A 12,519-nucleotide genomic window follows, 5' to 3' on the forward strand; every position below is an offset into this window, starting at 1 on the left:
TGGGAGAGGAAGAAGCAGGCTCATAGCGGAGGAGCCTGATGTGGGGCTCGATCCCATAACGCCAGGATCACGCCCTGAGCCGAAGGCAGACGCTTAACGACTGAGCCACCCAGGCGCCCCCCGTTTTATAGTTTTTAAATGAGAAATGTAAGCATAGAAAGTAACTATATCTCATTGTTGACATTAATTTAGGTAACAGGAACATAAAAAATAAACTAATGCAGGGAATCTGTAAGGAATGTTTCCCTTTACTCAACTTTGAGAAGTCCTAGGTTGACGTAATTTTTAACAGTTCTAAAAAGACATCTGGAAGAGGGGCGCCTGGGCGGCTCAGTCAGTTCAACGTCTGACTCTTGATTTTGTCTTGGGTGGTGATCTCAGATCTCAGACTCCCAGAATCACGGGATCGGGCCCTATAATCAGGCCACAGTCAGCACCAGAGTCTGCTTGAGATTGTCCCTCTCCCCTTCCCTCTGAACTAGCCTCCCCCCACTCCGCCCCACTCTCATATGCATGCCTGCGAGCATGGGCGCACGCACACTCTCTCTCAAATAAATAAATAAAATAAAAAAAAAAAAAGACAAGTGGAAGATACAAAACAAGAAAGAAAATATTGAATGAATGAGATAGCAGAGGAAATGGACAGTGAAAAGAAATGAAAAAATACTCTTAGGAAGATTATGAGGTCAGGGTGGCAGCATCATTAAACATTTCAATTTCCATATTATTTAATAGGAAGAACATTGTCTTCCTTCCTGTATTTCATGATGTAATGAAATAAATGAATAAAAATAATAAAACGTCCTATTAGGAAAATATATGTAACACCCACGGGTCCATATGATTTTTGATATAGACAAAACTGTGCATGGACCAAAGACTTGCATTTCACACAGAGTGAGGATATGTTTCTCACCTGGAATGCTGACAATCACATGTCTTCTTCTCCTTCTCCCACATCGAAAAGATTCTAATTTCCTACAGAGTGAACGATGCCAAATCTGAAAAGAAAACAATTTAATTCGAGGCTTGATTTCGTTAGTGGGATCAAAGAAATCACATAAATTAAATTAGAAATCAATGAAGGTTCAAAGAAATGTCTTGAAATCAGATGTTCTGTTCTTTCTTTACCTGGTAGTTGGAAAGTAATGACTCAATTCATAAAAATTATTATGCTTGTGGCAATCTTATAGTCATTACCAGTTCTGGCATCAATATCTTCACTTTCCTCCAGCTACATTTTATAAATGATGGCCATTGTCTTCATTTCTTTTGTAAGTTATTTTACTAAGAAAAAAATATCAGTGATACCTATTATTCTGCAACATCTTTCCATGCATATGTAAATTATTTCTACAAAATTGTCAGATGTTATTTTGTAGCATGAATTTTTATATAATACACTTAATAATCAACATATAGTTGATTCCATACCCCCCAATAAACATCCTTTTGGAATTTGGGGGGATTATATTAAGTGTATAGAATAACCTATAATAATTTATATGTTTATGTATCTATAGTATAGTATAGATATTTTTGAACAAGAGCAAGGTATGTCATTTAAAGTATTCAAGTCATTCAAGTATTTGAGAAGTCCTAAATTGGTAGCATTTTTAGTTAATGTCCCTCCATAAGTTTAATTTAAAAAAAATACATGTTCAGTATATTTTGTATTAATTTTCTCCCTAGTATTGAAACCTTTTTGTTGCTGTTGAAAATGGGATTTTTTTCTTTTATTATACTTCTGTTATATGTTCCAACTGATTATTGTTTATATACAGAAATATATTACTTCTTGTATTTTAATTTTTAACAAGTCACAATATTGAATTATCTTATTGTTTCTAGTGGTTTTTAATTTGATTCTTTTGGTTTTGTAGATTTATAATGACATACTCTGAAAAAATACTTTTCCCTCTTGCTTGAAAATTTTATGTCTCTAATTTAATTCACTTGGCTAATTGCACAGGCTAGTAATTTCAGACACCAATCATCACAATTGGTGAGTTGATAAGTAACTTGTATTTTGTTTTAATTTTTTTTCCCAGTATTTAAACGTTAGACAAAGAGAAAAATTTAAAAGCAGCAAGAGAAAAAAAAAAAATCCTCACATACAAGGGAAGGCCCATAGGCTTTCAGTGGATTTCTCAACAGAAACCTTTCAGGCCAGGAAAGAGTGGGATGATATATTCAAAGTGCTGAAAGAAAAAAAATGCCAAAAAAGAATAGCTTATATAGCAAAGTAGTCCTTCAAAAATGAAGGAGAGATAAAGATTTCTGAGAAAAAAAAAAAGGGAGAGTTTATGACCCTTAGACCAGCCTTTAAGAAATGCCAAAAAAGGAGTCCTTAAAGCTGAAATATGAAACAGATTGGTAAAGGTAAGTATAACATCAAATTTAGAGTACTCTAATACTGACTATGATGGTGTGTTACTCACTTAACTCTAGTATAAAGGTAAAAAACAGAAGTACCAAAAATAAATAAAGCTATAATAATTTGTTAATGGATACACAATATAAAAAGATGTAAATTGTGACAACAAAAACATAAAATATGAAGGGGGAGTAAAAGGGTAGAATTTTTGTAAGTAATCAAAGTTATTATTAGCTTAAAACAGGCTCTTATACATATGTTATGCTATGATGTTAAAATACTATGTAAGACTCATGATAACCACAAAGCAAAAACCTACAGTGGATACACAAAAGATAAAGAGAAGGTAATCAAAGCATACCACTACAGAAAATCAGCAATTCACAAAGAATGGTAGGAAGAGAGGAAAAAAGAAACAAGGGAACTGGAAAACAGCCAGAAAACAACTAATAAGATCATGTTAGTAAGTCCTTACTTATCAATAATTACTTTAAATGTAGATGGGTTGGTTTCTTCAATCAAAGGCACAGCATGGCTAAAAAAAATTACAACAACAACAAAAGACCAACTATATTCTGCCTATAAGAGGCTCACTTCAGCTTTCAAAACACACAGACTCAAAGTGAAGGGATGGAAAAAGATATTCCATATAAATAGAAACCAAAAGAGAGCGAGGCAGTTATACTTCTATCAGACAAGATAAACTTGAGGTCAAACACTCTAACAAGAGATAAAGAGGGTCACTGTATAATGATAAAGGGGTGAATTCATCAAGGGGTAATGAAATTGTTGAATTTACATCATCAACTGTAAACATATATGCACAGTAAAACATCATTATCAGTCCCTCTAAATTTTGTAACAATATGATTTATAGTTCTTTTGATAATTAATTTATCAATTATGTTCAGTTTTATAGTTTTTAAATGAGAAATGTAAGCATAGAAACTAAATATATCTCGTTGTTGACATTAATTTAAGTAACGTGAACATAAAAAATAAATTAATGCAGGGAATCTGTGAGGAATGTTGGAACACTAAATATATTAAGCAAATGCCAACAGATTTGAAGGGAGAAATAGCCAACAATACAATAATAGGAGGGGACGTCGATACCCTACTTTCAATAATGGATGAATCATCCAGACAGAGAAGACCAATAAGGAAACCCTGGACTTGAACTATACTTTAGACCAAATGGACCTAACAGACAAATATAGAAGATTCCATCCAACACCATTTCCCAGGATAGATCATGTTAGGTCGCAAAACACATCTTAGCAAATTTAAAAAGATTCAAATCATGCCAAGTATCTTCTCCAAACACAGTAGTATGAAACTAGAAATAAAGAACAGAAAGAAAACTGGAAGATTCATAAATATGTGTAATTTAAACAACACACTCCTGAGCAACAAATGGACCAAAGAAGGAATCAAAAGTAAAATCATACATATCTTGAATCAAGTAAAAATGCAAGCACTACATACCAAAACTTATAGATGCAGCAAAAGCTGATCTAGGAGTGAAGTTTATAGTAATAAATGCCTACATTAAAAAAAAAAAAAAGATCTCAAATCAACAACCTAACTGTAAACCTCTAGGAACTAGAAAAAAAGGGACCAAGCCCAAAGTTAGCAGAAGGAAGGAAATAACAAAGATTTTTTAAAAATAGAAAAGATCAATGAAACTAAGAGTGGTTTTTTTTTAAGATAAAATCAACAATTTTAGCTAGACTAAATAAGAAAAGACTGAAATGAAATTAGAAAGAGGGGGTATTACAACTGATACTGCAGAAATACAAAGGATTGTTAAAAGACCACTGTGAACATTATACATCAACTAATTGGATAACCGAGAAGAATAAATTACTGGAAGCATACAACCTACTAAGACCGAATCAGAAGAAATAGAAAATCCAAACAGACTAATAACAAGTAAGGAGATTAAATGAGTAACCAAAAACCACCCAATAAAGAAAAGCCCAGGACCAGATGATTTCACTGGTGAATTCTACCAAACACTTAAAAACTAATACCAACCCTCAAACTCTTCCAGAAAACTGAAGAGGAGGGAACACTCCCAAACTCATATCACAAAGCCAGCATTATCCTAATATCAAAGCCAGATAAGGACACTACAAGAAAAGGAAACTATAGGCTAATATCCCTGGTGAATACAGAGGCAAAAATCTTCAACAAAATACTAACAAAGCAACAATACTCTAAAAGAATCATACATGATCAAGTGAGATTTATCCCTGGCATGCCAGGATGGTTCAACACATGCACATCAATAAATATGATATGCCACACTAACAGAATGAAAGATAAAAAATCATCTTATGCTCATCTCGACAGATGCGGAAAAAGCATTTGACAAAATTCAACATCTTTTCAGGATTAAAACTCTCAACAAATTTGTATACAAAGAACATATCTCAATGTAATAAAGGCCATATATAACAAACTTATAGCTAACATCATACTCAATGGTGAAAGTTGAAAGCTCTTCTTTTAAGATCAGGAACAAGACAAGGGTGCCCACTTTCACCACTCTTATTCAACGTAGTAATAGAATTCTAGCCAGAGCAATTAGGTAAGAAACAGAAATAAAAGGCATCCAAGTTGGAAAAGAAACAAAGTAATATTGTTTCTGTTTGCAGATGATACGATCTTATATAAAGAAAATCCTAAAGACTGCACTAAAAAACTGTCAGAACTAATAAACGAGTTCAGTAAAGTTGCAGAATACAAAATCAACATACAAAAATCAGTTGCATGTCTATACACTAACAACAAACTATCTGAAAAGGAAATAAAGAATATAATCCCGTTTATAGTGGCATCAAAAACAATAAAGTACTTAGGAATAAATTTAATCAAGGAAGCAAAAAATCTATACAAGGAAAACTATAAAACACTGATGAAAGAAATTGAAGACGACACAAATAAATGAAAAGATATTCTGTTTTGATGGATCAAAAGAATTAATATTGTTAAAATACACATTCTACCAAAAACCATCTATAGATCGAATGCAATCAAAATTCCAATGGCATTTTTTTTTCACAGAAATTAAAAAAAAAATCCTAAAATTTGTATGGAGCCATGAAAGACCTCAAATAGCAAAGGCAATCTTAAAAAAGAAGAACAAAGCAGGAGGTATCACACTTCCTGATTTCAAACTACATTGCAAAGTATGGTACTGGAATAAAAACAGATGCACAGGCCAATGAAACAGAACTGAGATCCCAGAAAAATTCCATGCATATATGATCAACCAATATTTGAAAAGGGAACCAAGAATACTCAATGGGGAAACATTAGTCTCTTCAATAAATGGTGCTGGGAAAACTGGATATTCCCATGAAAAATAACAAAATTGACCCCCATCTTACACCACACACAAAAATTAAAATTACAATTAAAATTCAGTACAAGACCTGATACCATAAAACTCCTAGAATAAAACAGAGGGAAAAGTGCATTGATGTTGGTCTGGGCAATGATTTTTGGATATGACACCAAAAGCACAAGCAACGGGAGCAAAAATAAACAAGTGGGACTGCATCAATCTAAATGCTTCTGCACAGAAAAAAATAAAATAAAATCAGTCAATGAATAAAGAAAATACATGGGAAAAATATTTACAAAACAGGTATCTGATAAGGGGTTGATATCCAAATTTCATAAAGAACTCCTACAGCTCAATGGCAAAAAAAATCCCAATAATCCAATTGAAAAACGGGAGAGAGCCTGACTATCTTCTTTTAACCTGATATCTTCCTTTCCTAAAGAAGATTTCCAAATGTCTAACAGATGCATGAGAAGAGACTGAACATCACTAATCATTGGAGAACTGAAAATCAAAACCATAATGAGATATCACCTTATGCCTGTTAGAATGGCTAGTGCCAAAAAGACAAGAGATGACAAGTGTTGGCGAGGATGTGGAGAAAAGGGCACACTTGTGCTCTGTTGGTTGGAGTGTAAATTAGTGCAGCCACATGGAAAATAATATGGAAGTTCCTCAATATATTAAAAACAAAATTTCCATATCATTGTGACTTTATCAAATTGACATCTGGGGTGTCAGACGGTAAGCTATGGCCCAAAAAAAGGCCACAGGGAATGAAATAGAGTAGTTTACTACTCATAGGTCCCAGAGAATGTACACAGCATGCCTCGAGGGGCCACATGGGAGGTCAAGGCCTGGTGTAGGCAGATAGTGGCAGCACCTAAGGCAGGTCCTGGTCTAAGGCCAGACTGATCAGTTCAAACCAAAGACTGGGGTTTTGGTAAGCTTTGCAGGGGTTTTATCTAAGGAGCACACGAGGGGAAGGCCCCAGGAGGCAGGGGAGATTCTATCACAAGGGCCATCAAGGGAAGTCACATCAGCAACTTACATTTACTTGCGACTCTGCCAGCTGCTCTCTGAGGCAGGCACTTGCATGAGGGGCTAATGTCAGGTTAAGACCCCTGCAGTCGGCTTGGCCAAACAAAATGGATGCCCAGGCAGCAGTGGCAGGGAGTAGATTAGGTAAACTCTTGATACGTGTTACTCAACAATCTTACTTCTGGGTGTACATCCAAAGGAAATGACATCACTAAGATGATCTCTAAGAAATATCTGCACCCCCATGTTCATTGTAGCTTTATTCACAATACTCAAGACATGGAAGCAACCTAAGTCACCACGGATGAATGAATAGAAAGGGGAAATAGCTACAATGGAATACTATTCAGCCATAAAACAGGAAGGAAACCCTGTCATTTGCGACAACATGGATGGACATTGAGGACGTTATGCTAAGTGAAATAAGTCAGAGAGAGAAAGACAAATCCTGTTTGATCTCACATGTAGAACCTAAAAAGGCCACAATGCATAAAAACATATGGTAGAATGGTGGTTGCCAGGGCCTGGGTGTCAGAGAACTGGGGAGATGTTGGTCCAAAGGTATAACCTTCTAGTTATAAGATGAATAAGCTCTGGAGATCTGCTGTACAGCGTGATTGTAGTTCTCAGTATTCTCAGTGTTGTATTATAGACTTGACATTTACTAAGAGAATATAACTCAAATGTTCTCACCATGGAAGTGTTGACTAACCTTTTGCGGTAATCATTTTCCAACATATATATGTATCAAATAATCACACTGTACATGTTAAGCTTACATAATGTTAAGGTCAACTCTATCTCAATAAAGCTGGGTTTAAAAAAATGTTAAAAATAACTGATTTGTGATGAGCTACCAGGAAATCTGGGTGGGAGGCTCACTTACTGTAATATGTGTCTTTTTATAAAAACTATTATTTTTTAAAGATTTTATTTATTTATTTGAGAAAGAGAGCATGAGAGAGTGAGCACAAGCAGGGGGAGGGGCAGAGGGAGAGGGAGAAGCAGGCTCCCTGCTGAGCAGGGAGCCAGATGGGGGGCTCTATCCCAGGACCCTGGGATCATGACCTGAGCTGAAGGCAGACACTCAGCCAACTGAGTCACCCAGGCGCCCCTATAAAAATTATTTTTTAACATGATCATATATTACATTTTCAAAAAACCGCACACTATATAAACATATAGCTGGCAGGATAATATTTTGTATATGAGTGACTGAAGAAAATGCTATAACTCAGAGACTATACTATTAAAGAAAGTAAGATTTAAGCATATGAATACAAATATCTCGTCTACTTTAAAAATAGGGTTTAATAAAAAACTCTCATTAGATCAGTGACTCCCCAAAATATTGATTTAATCATTTTCAAAAATAAGTTTCCTTAGATTCCTAAGATTTAACTTCTCATGATGACCCGGTGAGTCTCCCATCTGTCATGGCTTTATTAATCTCCTGACAGCAGTCCCTTAGGTTGATAATCACCACTATTTCTAGTCTCTGTAGATCCCAGATCTACCACCTACCACGGGTGGATGAGCTTCCAGCATATTTGAATACAGGAGCCCTTGTCAAAGTCAGTTTCTGGAGATCCACCCACTGCTTTTTTGGGATCCAAAGATCTTGCTGTGCTGGACTGAGTGGCTGGCTTCCATTCGGATAGGACTGAATCTGAGAAAAAAAGACAAGCAATGTGAGAAGGATGCCATCTAATTGATATCATGGACTCATTATTCTTACACAATCTAGTGCTGATGCCGATACTCCGGTATATACCATGAATAACAGGGGAAATGGTTACTTGGACCAATAGATTCTCACTGACTCCTTAAATATGGGACCCATCTGTCTTCCTACCTTATTTTCCCTTTCAGAGAGGACCAGTCAAGGAGACAAAAGAAAACACTCAACTGCAGTTCATTCCTCTTATGAACTTCAGCACTGTATGTGGGACAAAGTTTCCAAATTGTTAATGGTCAGGCCAAATGCAATGCGTTGGAGGTTTAAGAGACTTCTAAATAGACGTGAAGCTCAAGAATGGAGAAATAAAAGAGGAGGAATGTAGTGGGCCACAAAGTATATAAAAAGATCAAATTTTACAAAAATAAAATTCAAATGGTATTACCTAACACTGTGTTGAATCTTAATTGTTTTGGAGAATAATGAAATTGAAAATGTGACAGAGGAAGAAAGCATATAAACCAACAGAACTTCCTTCTTCATTGGCCTCCTGGGGGAAACTGGCATCTTTAGATACAGGAACCAAAAATCTTCCAGTACCTTCTTCCACTAGCACTGGCTCAATGACTTGCACTTCACCAAATTCAAAAGCTTTCCTTTCCTCTTAATGGTCACAGTCACCTATTGCTCACTCTTTCCCCTGGAGGTAAAAGCCTTTGTTTTACCAGGACAGAGGCAAAAACGGTCATACCTGGAAGGAAAATCATCCTTGGTAATGCCTATGTGGTCGTTTTGATTTAGGCTTCCTGATTTGTGTGATACAATGGTTGTCTTCTCTTGCTTTCATCATTATCTCTCTTACTTTGTTTCAATTCACGAGGAACAGAGAAACCATTCAGACTTGCTGTCAATAATACGAATCAATTCAAAAGGCTGTCTTCAAATGTAATTGTCGATTGGTCTTTCACAAATGCCCTCGGTCTGTCACAGATTTTTCCAAGACAGGTATGCTTATTGTTCATACTCTGTTCTTGCTTCCCATGCTGTAAATCCTCTGCTGTACAAGTCTACACATAATCACCAAGATGCTTTTACTACTTTCTGTCTTTTATTTTTTTAAGATTTTATTTATGTGACAGAGAGACAGCCAGTGAGAGAGGGAACACAAGCAGGGGGAGTGGGAGAGGAAGAAGCAGGCTCCCAGCAGAGGAGCCTGATGTGGGGCTCGATCCCAGAACGACGGGATGACGCCCTGAGCCGAAGCCAGACGCTTAAGGACTGCGCCACCCAGGAGCCCCATACTTTCTGTCTTGTTTACGATTTCCCCAAATGTTACCTACCATTCATCTCTTACACTTTTAATTTTGTTTCAACACCAATTACAAATTTTTATGCCTCTATACTGTCAGTTTCAGAAAAAGTAGCTAGCTACTTTCTTTCTAGTGTACTTTGGACTTATGGCCATTGTAATTCCCACATACTGTGTGTGTGTGTGTGTGTGTGTGTGTGTGTGTGTGTGTGTGTGTGTGTTTAATTTCCTTCTTCAGGGGCTTCCTGGAGGGTGCGGGATGGCATTCTCAGAACTGAGTTCCAAAGGGCTTCTAGCACCTTCTGCTGACCTGTGACCAAAGACTCACAAAACACCAGAAGCTTTATTCTCCTGTTAACGATCATAGTCTCTTGTCCTCCCTTCCTTCCTCCATAAGCCTTTATTTCCCTTGGACCCAGGAAAGAAATGATTGGCATCTGAAGGTAAAACTGCATTGTCACCCTGGATAATCTTAAAATGATTATTCTAGCCTGGATTATTTGTTTATATTGTTTTACAATATTAATTAATAATTGTTTTCCTCAGCTATTTCAAGTATTATTCTTTTATTTCATTTTTATAATTTTATTAATGTAACATTTAAATTGTCTTTTTTTTCTTTTTAAAATACTGCTGCAGAAAAATTATACTTGTGTGGCAAGTTTTCTACCTGTTTTTTGGATCCTTTCCCTACAACAGAGCCCCAAAAGTAGAATAGTTAAGTCTTATGATCTTTATTTCAAATTTTAGTTGTGATTTTATTTCATTTCAATTTACTCATTAGGCACAGCAATATATACCCAGAGCATCTGTCAAGAATATGGTTCAATGCAGAGTACTCTTTTAAAATATGGTTATTGGTTGTGTTTTTCCAGCAAGTTCATTGGCTGTCATATATTTTGAAAAAAAATCTACTCATCTGAATCCTTTTCTCCCTTCCTTATAGATTTATATAGGATTCACTGCAAAAGAACTAATTCATAGTCAAATAATTACTTAGGAACTTTCTGCACTTTTAATCTTGTTTATTGAGTTTCCAGAATGCATAGCCATTATTCATTTAGTACTTGAAAGTTTAATCTGTTTTCAAAGCCAAGCACATATTTTTTAACTTCCCCGAAAAAGTCAATAACTGATATTATCAGACACAGTTGTTGCCAAATCTTTCTGCTATATACTGCTATGACAGTTCTTATACTTTTTATACCTTTAATTTTTTACACATTAACTTTTTGATATTAATGAAAGCTAGAGGAAAAATGCTTTATTCAGCCTTATAGCCTCTGTTACAAGGACAGTCTCATTTTTTAAAAAGATTTTATTTATTTATGTGAAAGAATATGTGTGCGTGCCCGCAGGTGATAGAGAGAGAGAGAAGGAGCAGGGGGAGGGGCAAAGGGAGAGGAAGAAGCAGGCTCCCCGCTGAGCAGGGAGCCTTACGTTGGGCTCAACCTGGGACTCTGGGATCATGACCTGAGCCCAAGGCAGATGCTTAACCGACTGAGCCACCCAGGCACCCGAGGACAGTCTCTTAAATACAATATAATATTTTAGAGAAAGTAATATTTTAAAGAAAGTATCTATATTCATAAAATAAAACATACAGGAACTGATTTTATGTTATTTGTTAAGGATCTATTTATTTATTTTAGAGAGAGAATGTCTGGGAAGGGGAAGGGGGAGAGAATCCTTAAGCAGTCTCCCCGTTGAGAGCGGAGCCTAACACAGGGCTCAATCCCATGACCCATGAGATCACGACCTGAGGGGAAACCAAGAGTCAGACACTCAACTGACTGAGCGACTCAGGTGCCCCCAGGAATTGATTTTAAATGTAACTTGAAGAAACGTATTTCTATGAATATTCTAAAATTCATATGTTTTTATTTTTGCAAAACTCATAAATGTTTGAGTTCCCTGTTTGTAGAAAATATCACTATCTCCAAGTAATAGCCACTAGCTTCTGTTTGAATATTTATAAAGAAGGTAAATTTGCAATGTTTTGAGGCATCATATGTCTTTACGGGCTAGATCTCATGATTTAAAAAATAAGTTTTTCTTTGTAAAAGAAAATTTGAAAACAAATTTTCATATGTTTATTGAAAACATTTCATCTAATTCTACTTCTGCCACACTGATTTTGCATACTTCCACTGAAAGAAATACCCTAAACCTATTTGGATGGAGCTATCAGTTCACCCCTCAGCCTTTCCCCTACAAACCAACTGTCCTGAACATCTCTTACTATTCAATTCTTGACAGTTTTCAGAGTATCAAATTTGGTGTCATACTGTATGTTGCGATAGAGTCATTCATTGCTTTTGTTCTTGTGTATGACATGAAGTCTTGTGTATGGACAAACTGTTGAGAGAAAATGTATTTAATGTCATAATCAACAGCAACAAATGTTAATATATTTTAAAATATTTTTTTTTTTTTTTAAAGATTTTATTTATTTATTCGACAGAGAGAGACAGCCAGCGAGAGAGGGAACACAAGCAGGGGGAGTGGGAGAGGAAGAAGCAGGCTCATAGCGGAAGAGCCTGATGTGGGACTCGATCCCGTAACACCGGAATCACGCCCTGAGCCGAAGGCAGACGATTAACCGCTGTGCCACCCAGGCGTCCCTATATTTTAAAATATTTTAACTATAATTTTTAAAGGCTGCTTATGACTCACTGTTTATACTCATTGTAGAAGAATTGGAAAATATAAAGAAAAAGTGAAAACTTCACCCGAATGGTACTCCTCAAAACAAATAA

General features: G+C 35.9%; 1 protein-coding gene across 2 annotated transcripts in view; it reads right to left on the reverse strand.

Moving 5' to 3' along the window:
• LOC113257856 (histone H4) overlaps positions 1-12,519 on the reverse strand; it is a 60,337-nt gene that overhangs the window by 25,975 nt on the left and 21,843 nt on the right. For both annotated transcript variants that reach the window (XM_026502370.4, XM_026502369.4), the window contains 2 exons: positions 8,298-8,442; positions 917-1,001 (listed from right to left, as the gene is read on the reverse strand). The gene's annotated coding sequence lies outside the window, so the exon portion shown is untranslated. The remainder of the gene's footprint in view (positions 1-916; positions 1,002-8,297; positions 8,443-12,519) is intronic.

The sequence above is a fragment of the Ursus arctos genome, unplaced genomic scaffold (assembly GCF_023065955.2).
Source record: "Ursus arctos isolate Adak ecotype North America unplaced genomic scaffold, UrsArc2.0 scaffold_26, whole genome shotgun sequence".
Classification (NCBI taxonomy): Eukaryota; Metazoa; Chordata; class Mammalia; order Carnivora; family Ursidae; genus Ursus; species Ursus arctos.